The sequence below is a fragment of the Penaeus japonicus genome, unplaced genomic scaffold (assembly GCF_977035675.1).
Source record: "Penaeus japonicus unplaced genomic scaffold, GWHDUDI00000001_assembly GWHDUDI00000006, whole genome shotgun sequence".
Taxonomy (NCBI): Eukaryota; Metazoa; Arthropoda; class Malacostraca; order Decapoda; family Penaeidae; genus Penaeus; species Penaeus japonicus.
Genome location: NW_028234408.1, coordinates 25,346,341 through 25,356,340, shown reverse-complemented (window position 1 = coordinate 25,356,340; position 10,000 = coordinate 25,346,341). Strand labels below are relative to the sequence as shown.

At 45.4% G+C, this 10,000-nt stretch overlaps 1 protein-coding gene across 7 annotated transcripts in view; it reads left to right on the top strand.

Moving 5' to 3' along the window:
• LOC122242614 (uncharacterized) overlaps nucleotides 1-10,000 on the top strand; it is a 448,283-nt gene that overhangs the window by 207,139 nt on the left and 231,144 nt on the right. For 4 of the 7 annotated variants that reach the window (XM_086537784.1, XM_086537777.1, XM_086537783.1 and 1 more), the window contains exon 1: nucleotides 6,179-6,318. The exons of the other annotated variants lie outside the window; for them this stretch is intronic. The gene's annotated coding sequence lies outside the window, so the exon portion shown is untranslated. Of the gene's footprint in view, nucleotides 1-6,178; nucleotides 6,319-10,000 lie in introns of those variants that run through there. 7 annotated transcript variants of the gene reach the window in all.

The following is a 10,000-nucleotide window of genomic DNA, read 5'->3' as shown; positions in this document are numbered from 1 at the left end:
GATGATGTCCTCCCCGTCACCCACTCTCATTCATGGACGACAGAACTATGCTGCTGTGTTGTGCTATGATAAGCTGATCTATGCTGATAATGTGATCCCCAGTTGTGCCATCTCGGGTGTGTCCCCGGCTCCGCGATCGAATACCCGGATGTTGTCGGTCATGTGATACGAGAATCTCGTGTGTGAGCCGTTCGCCGAAGGGATGACACAGCTCGGGGTCCTAGATTGTGACTCCCCTAGGTCGTGCGTTAGTGGGGTGGCGTGGGGAGTGGGCGCGCGGTGGGGGAGGGGGTAATGGGAGGGTGGTGATGAGGAGGAGGACAGGGAAGTAGAATATGAGTAGGGTGGATATTGTTAGCAATGATGATGATGATAAAGATGTAGAGGATAAGGGAGAAGATGAAGACAAAGACGGCGAGGAGGAGGACGAGGATGACCGAGAAGGGAGAGGAGGGGATGTGGTGGAGTTACATGAAGGAAGAAGAAGAATTAAAAGATAAAGATGTAACAAAGGCGACGATGACGGCGTCAGCAACGAGATGAGTAAAAATATATATATATAAATATCATCCCCTATTAACATATCGTTTTAGTCGATTGCGCTAAAGTTGTTGCCGGCCCTCTCCACCCCCTCCTGTGCATCATCTAATTTGCCCGGCGCTGTCCCCATGCCATCCAAGGTAACTTTCCTTTCCTCTTCTCCTTTGCATTCCTTTTCCATCCTCCTTGCCCTACCCCTTCCCCCCTCCTCGGCATCCTGCACTTTAGGGACACTTTTCCTTTAGTAATTCTAAAACTAGTGTAGAGTCTCTGCCACATGTATCCTACAGCAGTGTCCCCAAGTTTTAATCTTGCCACTATTACTTTCTTGAGATATTGATAAAGTTTTAGTGGCTGTGAAAAGTTGGGATTTTTTCCCCAGCTTTTCGACGGTCTTCTTTCAGCTTTTGGAAGTTACTCCTTTTCGCGACTGGAGTTGTATCTGAAAGAAAAAAAAAGAAAGTTTGTGTGCTAGACATATATTCCAGCCATTTTTTTTTTTTTTTTTTTTTTTTTTTTGGGGGGGGCATAATGGTGATTGATTTTATAGATATGTTAATATTTGAAAGACATAGATTGTAGCAAATGGAGCTGTTTAGAGTAAAGAATGGCTTCGTTTAATTATATTTTACTTCCATTCTTTCTTTCGGTCTCTGTCTCTCTGTCTATCTTAAGCAATTCCGCTTGGTGTCATTCTGCTGTTTTTTTGTCTCTATTTCCTCTCTCTCTCACACTCTGCTTGCTCCCTGCGTGTGTTTACTCGCCGAAGATAATGTATGTAAACTTGAGAGACGTTCACCCTGCAAGTGACAAGACGCGCATGGAAACAGTGTGTATGTTGGGGGCGGGGGTAGTAGATAAAGGTGCATTTTGAGTGGGGAAGGAGAGAGGAATATAGGAGGGAAGGAGAGATGGGAGGACAGCGAATAGTCAGAATGGAAAGAAAGGGGAAAGGGAAATAGAGAGGAAAGATGGGAGAAGATGGGATAACAAAAGGAAAATGGAAGAGGAAGGGAAAAGGAAAAGGGAAAGGAAAGGGAAATAGAGAAGATAGAAGCAATAAGAAAATAAAGAAAATCAAAATGAAAGTGGAAAGGAAAGAAAACGAAGAGGGAAGGGGAAAGGGGAGGCAAGGGATGAGAAAGGGGAGATGGAAGTGGAAAGGAAAGGAATAGGGTAAAAAATAGCAATGGATAGGAAAGGGAAAAGGAAAAGGGAAAGGGAAGGTGAATGGTATGGTATAGTATGATATGGTATGGTATGGAATGGAAGGACAGAGAAGGAAGGGACAAGAGGAAATAAAGAAAGCAAGGCGGAAGAGAAAGTGTGTAAGAAAAAGATGACACAGACGAGAGAGAAAAAAAGGGGGAGAAAGAGTTAGAACAGAAGGGGATTCTATAACAAGACAATGAAAGACTTTTCACCGGTGATTAAGGACTAAAAGGAGGAAATGAAGTACAAGGCCAAGAAGACGGAAGGACAGAACAAGGGAACAGAATCCGAGCACAAAGAAATTAAGGATTCTGCAAGGCGGTCATGAACTTCAAAGTAAGTTCAATGCGGTCTTTGCAGGGACTTAACGGCGAACTAATTAATGGCGATACAAATACAACAGCGAATATATGGATTACACATCAAGGAAATTGAGAAAGTTGCAAGGTAGGTGAGGACTCTACAAGGCGATTGCAGACTCGGTAAACAGGTAATTAAGGACGGCGACATGGTAATAAAGAGGCGGGATCCCGGAATGTTTTGCTTAAACAGTTCTCTCTTTGAGTCGAGGAAAAACTCGGATGTTTTCTTCCTTTCCTTCTTTTTCTCCATGGGAGGGTGAGGGGGGGGGTGAGGGGATAAATGGGTTGAATGTTATGCCACATGGATAAAAGTATCCATGTGGCAAACTTTTTCTGATGTACTCTTAACTTAGCATATGCTTTTCAAACACTCCTTTGACCTGCCATGCTATGTCTTTTTGCTCACTCTTTAGAAGTTGAAAATTATTTCTAATATCGAAAGGAGAGGGAGAGAATGGGGGAAAGAGAGGGAGAGAATGAGGGAGACTGGGGGGGAAAGAGAGGTAGAGAGAGGGAAAATGGGGGAAAGAGAGGTAGAGAGAGGGAAAATGGGGGAAAGAGAGGTAGAGAGAGGGAAAATGGGGGAAAGAGAGGTAGAGAGAGGGAGAATGGGGGAAAGAGAGGTAGAGAGAGGGAGAATGGGGGAAAGAGAGGTAGAGAGAGGGAGAATGGGGGAAAGAGAGGTAGAGAGAGGGAGAATGGGGGAAAGAGAGGTAGAGAGAGGGAGAATGGGGGAAAGAGAGGTAGAGAGAGGGAAAATGGGGGAAAGAGAGGTAGAGAGGGGGAAAGATGGGGAAAGAGAGGTAGAGAGAGGGAGAATGGGGGGGGAAAGAGAGGAGAGAGAGGAAATGGGGGAAAGAGAGGTAGAGAGAGGGAAAATGGGAGAAAGAGAGGAGAGAGGGAGAATGGGGAAAAAGGTAGAGAGGGAAAATGGGGGAAGAGAGGAAAATGGGAATTAGAGAGAGGGGAAATGGGGGAAAGAGAGGTAGAGAGAGGGAGAATGGGGAAAGAGAGGTTAGAGAGGGAGAAGGGGGGAAAGGGAGGAAGAGAGGGAGGAGAAGGGGAAAAGCGAGGTAGAGAGGGGCGAAAAGGGGGAAAGAGAGGGAGAGAGAGGGAGAATGGGGGAAAGAGAGGTAGAGAGAGGGAAAATGGGGGAAAGAGAGGTAGAGACAGGGAGAAGGGGGGCAATGGAGGTAGAGAGAGGGAGAATGGGGGAAAGAGAGGTAGAGAGAGGGAGAATGGGGGAAAGAGAGGTAGAGAGAGGGAAAATGGGGGAAAGAGAGGTAGAGAGAGGGAGAATGGGGGAAAGAGAGGTAGAGAGAGGGAGAATGGGGAAAGAGAGGTAGAGAGAGGGAAAATGGGGGAAAGAGAGGTAGAGAGAGGGAGAATGGGGGAAAGAGAGGTAGAGAGAGGGAAAATGGGGGAAAGAGAGGTAGAGAGAGGGAGAAGGGGGGAAAGAGAGGTAGAGAGAGGGAGAATGGGGGAAAGAGAGGTAGAGAGAGGGAGAATGGGGGAAAGAGAGGTAGAGAGAGGGAGAATGGGGGAAAGAGAGGTAGAGAGAGGGAAAATGGGGGAAAGAGAGCATTGAGAGGTAGAGAGAGGGAGAATGGGGGAAAGAGAGGTAGAGAGAGGGAAAATGGGGGAAAGAGAGGTAGAGAGAGGGAGAATGGGGGAAAGAGAGGTAGAGAGAGGGAAAATGGGGGAAAGAGAGGTAGAGAGAGGGAGAATGGGGGAAAGAGAGGTAGAGAGAGGGAGAATGGGGGAAAGAGAGGTAGAGAGAGGGAAAATGGGGGAAAGAGAGGTAGAGAGAGGGAAAATGGGGGAAAGAGAGGTAGAGAGAGGGAAAATGGGAGAAAGAGAGGTAGAGAGAGGGAAAATGGGGGAAAGAGAGGGAGAGAGAGGGAGAAGGGGGGAAAGAGAGGTAGAGAGAGGGAGAATGGGGGAAAGAGAGGTAGAGAGAGGGAAAATGGGGGAAAGAGAGGTAGAGAGAGGGAGAATGGGAGAAAGAGAGGTAGAGAGAGGGAGAATGGGGGAAAGAGAGGTAGAGAGAGGGAGAATGGGAGAAAGAGAGGTAGAGAGAGGGAAAATGGGGGAAAGAGAGGTAGAGAGAGGGAGAATGGGAGAAAGAGAGGTAGAGAGAGGGAAAATGGGGGAAAGAGAGTAGAGAGTGGGGGAAGGGAAAATGGGGGAAAGAGAGGTAGAGAGAGGGAGAATGGGAAAGAGAGGTAGAGAGAGGGAGAAGGGGGGAAAGAGAGGTAGAGAGAGGGAGAATGGGGGAAAGAGAGGTAGAGAGAGGGAGAATGGGGGAAAGAGAGGTAGAGAGAGGGAAAATGGGGTAGAGAGGTAGAGAGAGGGGAAGAGAGAGGGGAAAGAATGGTAGAGAGAGGGAATGGGGAAAGAGAGGTAGAAAGAGGGAGAATGGGAGAAAGAGAGGTAGAGAGAGGGAGAATGGGAGAAAGAGAGGTAGAGAGAGGGAGAATGGGGGAAAGAGAGGTAGAGAGAGGGAGAATGGGGGAAAGAGAGGTAGAGACAGGGAGAAGGGGGGCAATGGAGGTAGAGAGAGGGAGAATGGGTGAGAGGGAGTGAGAGAGAGAGAGAGAGAGAGAGAGAGAGAGAGAGAGAGAGAGAGAGAGAGAGAGAGAGAGAGAGAGAGAGAGAGATAGGGGGGGGGTGAGAGAGAGAGGGAGGGAGGGAGAGAGGGAGGGAGAAAGAGGGAGAGGGAGAGGGAGGGAGAATGAGAGAGAGAAAAAGAGAAAGAAAAAGAGAAAGAGAGAAAGAAAGAGAGAGAGAGAGAGAGAGAGAGAGAGAGAGAGAGAGAGAGAGAGAGAGAGAGAGAGAGAGAGAGAGAGAGAGAGAGCGAGCACGAGAGTAAGTGAGTGAGAATGAAGAGAAAAAGGGTTATGAGTTTGCATTTTTCTTTTCTGTTTTTTTTTCGTTTGTTTATCGGCATCAGAGATTCTGAATCTCGGGTCACTGACTTCAGTTGCCAGGAAGGAAGGAAGGGGGAGGGGAGGCGAGGGGAGGGAAGAGGGGAGAAGGAAGGGAGGAGGGAGAGGGCAGGAAAGCGTGCGTTTCTCTCCACCTGTTGCTTCAAGCACGAATTTGTTTTCGTCTTCTGTTAATCTCGGAGACAGTAAGCCTCTAAGATGCCGCTTGTTTTCTCTCTCTCTCTCTCTCTCTCTCTCTCTCTCTCTCTCTCTCTCTCTCTCTCTCTCTCTCTCTCTCTCTCTCTCTCTCTCTCTCTCTCTCTCTCTCTCTCCTTCTCATGTAAAGTGTGAGAGTGAAAGTTTGACTGTTAGTGAGTGAGAGTAAAAGTAAGAGTGAAAATGAGTGTGAGTGTGAACGTGTGAATGAGAGAGAGAGAGAGAGAGAGAGAGAGAGAGAGAGAGAGAGAGAGAGAGAGAGAGAGAGAGAGAGAGAGAGAAACTTTGTATGAGGGAGAGGCGAAGGAAGAGGAAAGATGAATGACAAGAACGAAAATAAACCTTGGGCCGCAAGGTGACCCATAGACATCAGAAATACCCTCCTGTTGAAAAGATGTGAGTCATTATCGGAGACATGAGAGCAGTATCGCGCAATGAAGAGGTGACATGAGGGTTGTTTGGTTGTCGAGTGTGATTGGTGTTCCGGTGGCGACGAGGGAAAGCTTGGTTTGCTTCCGCGCTTGGAATGATAGCGGCCTTGTGCACTGGCTTGGCGGTGCCTGACGCGATGTGTTTGGTTGATGGGAGCTGCTTGATAGGTCGGGTAGGGCAGGCAGGGGTGGCGCAGGGCAGGGGCAGTGGGGGGAAAGAGGGGAGTGGGGCGGGGAGTGCCAACCTTCTCACTTAGGCACTGTTGCCAGACTAGTATGCTCCCCCTCTCCCATGGCACCGTCTTCTCCATTCTTAGTAGAATGTGTAACATGCCTTGCGGGAGAAGTTAGGTTGGTTAGCCTTATTTTCCTCCACAAATGCGAGCAATAGTTAAATCCCTTGGAATTATGCATAAGCTGAAGGGTAACAATCTGTCTTGCGAGTGTGAGAAACTGGTAGCTCTGTCGCCCAGTGGGGGTGCGGGAGGGGGAGGGGAGAGCCCAGGAGGGTTGGCGGGCACGGGTGTGTGTGTGTGAACAGTAGTAGCGGGCCAGAGTGCCCACGAGTGCCACGCAGACCGTGCCTGGGCTTCGGCTAGGGACAGCAGAGTGCCGTGCGGGAGTGCTGGTGTGAGTGTCATGACCCCCAGCGGCAAGCGTGTGCGCAGGGTCTCATGCTTGAATCAATTTTCACCACAATTAAGGTCTCAGAGAAGGATGCATTTGCATTGTAGAAAAATACAGTGTTTTTAATAATACCTATTTTTTATGGATTGTGACCTGGAGGTAAAACCATGACCGTACCGAACCGATGATAATGCGCAAATGACTACACATTCAATATCGATAAACTATTTATTGTTATTATAAAGAACATATAATTTTCCTAGAACTGCCTTGGATTTCCCAAGCCCACAGTACTATCCCTTGCCCCAAAGCCCGAGTGAGAACTCCGGACCCTGTGTCAACAACGCTGAACATTTACTAAACGTTCGTAAAAAACGGAGGCTAATGGCTCTGGCAAGTGATAAGTGCTTACTCTGTAGATAAGGCCACGAGGCTGAGCATGTGTTGTGTAAACCCTACTAGCCTCCTTCCCGCCTGTGCCGCCGCCAAGTGCTGCGTGTTCGTGTGAAATGCCATCGAGGGGAAGAGCGAGTCGTGTGGGCGGCGCTGGCGAACCGCAGCACAGGAACGGAACATTTTATAAGCGGGAGAACAACTCAGCAGAAGGGATGCCAGAGAGGGAAAGGGAAAGGATAGGGAAAGAGAGAGAGAAAGAGAAAGAGAAAGAGAAAGAGAAAGAGAAAGAGAAAGAGAAAGAGAAAGAGAGAGAGAGAGAGAGAGAGAGAGAGAGAGAGAGAGAGAGAGAGAGAGAGAGAGAGAGAGAGAGAGAGAGAGAGAGAGAGAGAGAGAGAGAGAGAGACGCCTACATAACAGTTGGGTATGACCTTTGCAAGCAAGGGAGAAAAACTCTAAGATGAACTCTGATGTGGAATCTTCTTAGAATATAGAAAGTAGGGGCGTATTCTAGTCTGTAAAATGTGGCGCCACAAGCAGTGAGTATACCTCCGCCGGTATGAAAGTCTACCGTACAAGCTTGGGGTATAATCAGGTATACATTTGTTAATGTAACCATCAAGAAACGGAGTCTGTTGGATAGGGTGTGACAGATAAAGAGTGTCTGTTGGATAAAGTGCGACAGTTATTTACTTAAGTATTATGAGAAATCACTGCACCGTTTTAATGAGAGAATCAGAATGAAAACAATATCCGCGGAATCGCCGGACCAAGAAACAATACAAAGGTCGGGCGTTAATTAGGCAAAGGTTAAGTTTAAACCTCTGAGGCAGTGAGCAAAAGTCAAGGACATGGGTATAAACCAGTTAAGAAAAAAATAGAAGATCAATTAATGCACTTTGCGCGAAAGGCGAGGGAAGACTAGCGAGGAGCATTAGTAATAGAAATGGGGGATGAAACAAGCATGCGGCGACTGTTAAAGTGAACTAAACAATGCACATGAAGTCATAGTCTCATATGTGTCATAATTACGTCACATTTACTGATGATTATATTTTTCCGTGAATGTTTGCCTTTTGTCTTACATGGTGCATGATTCGCATGTTCTTCCATATTCTTGTAATTACATGTTTTAAGAATTGCGAAAGACCATTAGACAAGTGATGACAAGGCTTCAGAAAACTAATATTGCAACATCTTCGTTGATATTGCAAGAAAACTAAGAAAAAAGACTGAGAGTCATTTGTCCTAAATATGATACGGTATACTACAGCGAAAGTGCCAAGGAGGCTGGCATGGCCTATGCCGCATCTGCAACCATCCGCGGAGTATGTGGGGCACATACTCGACATTGCATCATGATATATCCACACACATTGGGTTGTGTTGGGCTTACTCAGTAGAAGCAAACATTCTCACTGCAAGGCGGTTACAGTTAATGTTCCTTAATGAACGTCACACGATTTTACTCAGATGCATTCTGTGTCTCCTATAACCTGATTACTGGATAGTTGAATCATGGTCGGCACACAGGTCCGTTAATTACGATGGAAAACCTACTATGAACTAAAACGTTTTTTTTACCTAAGTTGGAAATATACGCCGACCTTGGTTAATACTGTTGGTTTCAATGAAGTGAGAAAAATAGAGAAGCTAAGAAAAACATGTGCATAGATTGCAACGCAGAATTTACTTTATTATGTTTAATTTACTTGCAAGGAACAACAAGGTTTCCTGGAAGTACTTACTCTTGCGCTTCTTGCAAATTGAAGAAATTCCTGGTTGCTCGTTTAGCAATAGTTAAATGGAATGCGAGTTTCCCGGCGTATGTAGGGTGCGGCGTCACCGGTTTCCACAATGCTTGAGAAAAATGAGCGTCCGTCCGTTCATCCCGGGTCGTGGATGCAGCTGCGACACATTCTTCTCGCGTTGCATCTTCGCGAGGGGCGGGACGGACTCAAACAAGGGGAAGATTTGCGAGTGCGGTGGCCGGGGTCGCGATGGCCCTCACGTACTAGAGTGCATGCACGGAAAGACCATTAGGGACGTGTCCTGTTGCAACGCCTGACGACGAAACTACACGACGGAAGAGGCTTTGAAATCTGATTCTGTTTATCTGCCTTTAGTTGTAGTAAATTTATTTATGTACACACACACACACACACACACACACACACACACACACACACACACACACACACACACACACACACACACATATATATATATATATATATATATATATATATATATATATATATATATATATATTTATATATATATATCTGTGTGTGTGTATGCGAGTGTATGCGTGTGTATATATACATATATACATATGTATGTATGTATATATATATATATATTATATATATATATATATATATATTATATATATATATATATTATATTTATATATTTACATACATGTATACACACACACACACACACACACACACACAAACACACACACACACATATAAATATATATATGCAGATAGAAATATAGATAATAGATAGATACATAGATACATATACAGATGCATAGATACATATATATATACATATACATATAAATATACATATACATACATAAATAGATATACATACATACATACATAAATACATATACATACGTACATACATACATACATACATACATACATACATACATACCTGGTGCTTCACTCCAAGTATTCAAAGCCGGTTAAGAAGATGAGGGAGCTCGAAGTGGCTGGGGGAGGGGGGTACATGACGTCTGCCACTGACACTAAGTAAGTACGCACATACAATCCCGTTGCCTTATAAAAAGTGACATTAATTGTGATGTTCAGCAGTCATGATTTATGGCCTCATATGGATGTTTTTGGAACGATTATTTAAATATCTTGCGTTGTTATTATTTTTTTAAAATTTCGTTTGTTTGTTGTCCATTTTAATGAACACCAAGATGGACTGGTGACGATGATTGGACATGTCATAGTTATGTTTGGGGTTTATTGGATTCATCTGTGGTAGTTATAGTGATCTAGGTATGCACTTCAGAGAATAGTTTGATTATTTGAACCAACCGACTCTAAGGGCATGGGGTCTTTGGTGTTGTAGCGTTGAGCAATTTAGATTACCCTTTTTCCTGTGGTAGATTTAATAATTTAACTTGATGGCCGTGAAGAAGAATTTTTTTTTTGCCTGACCTCCGAGACGAATTGGTTGTTGCACTCCCGGCCAGGCTTATTTGATGGAAATGCGATTACACCAAAAGGGAATTACTACGATAACGAGAAAACCGCGCTCC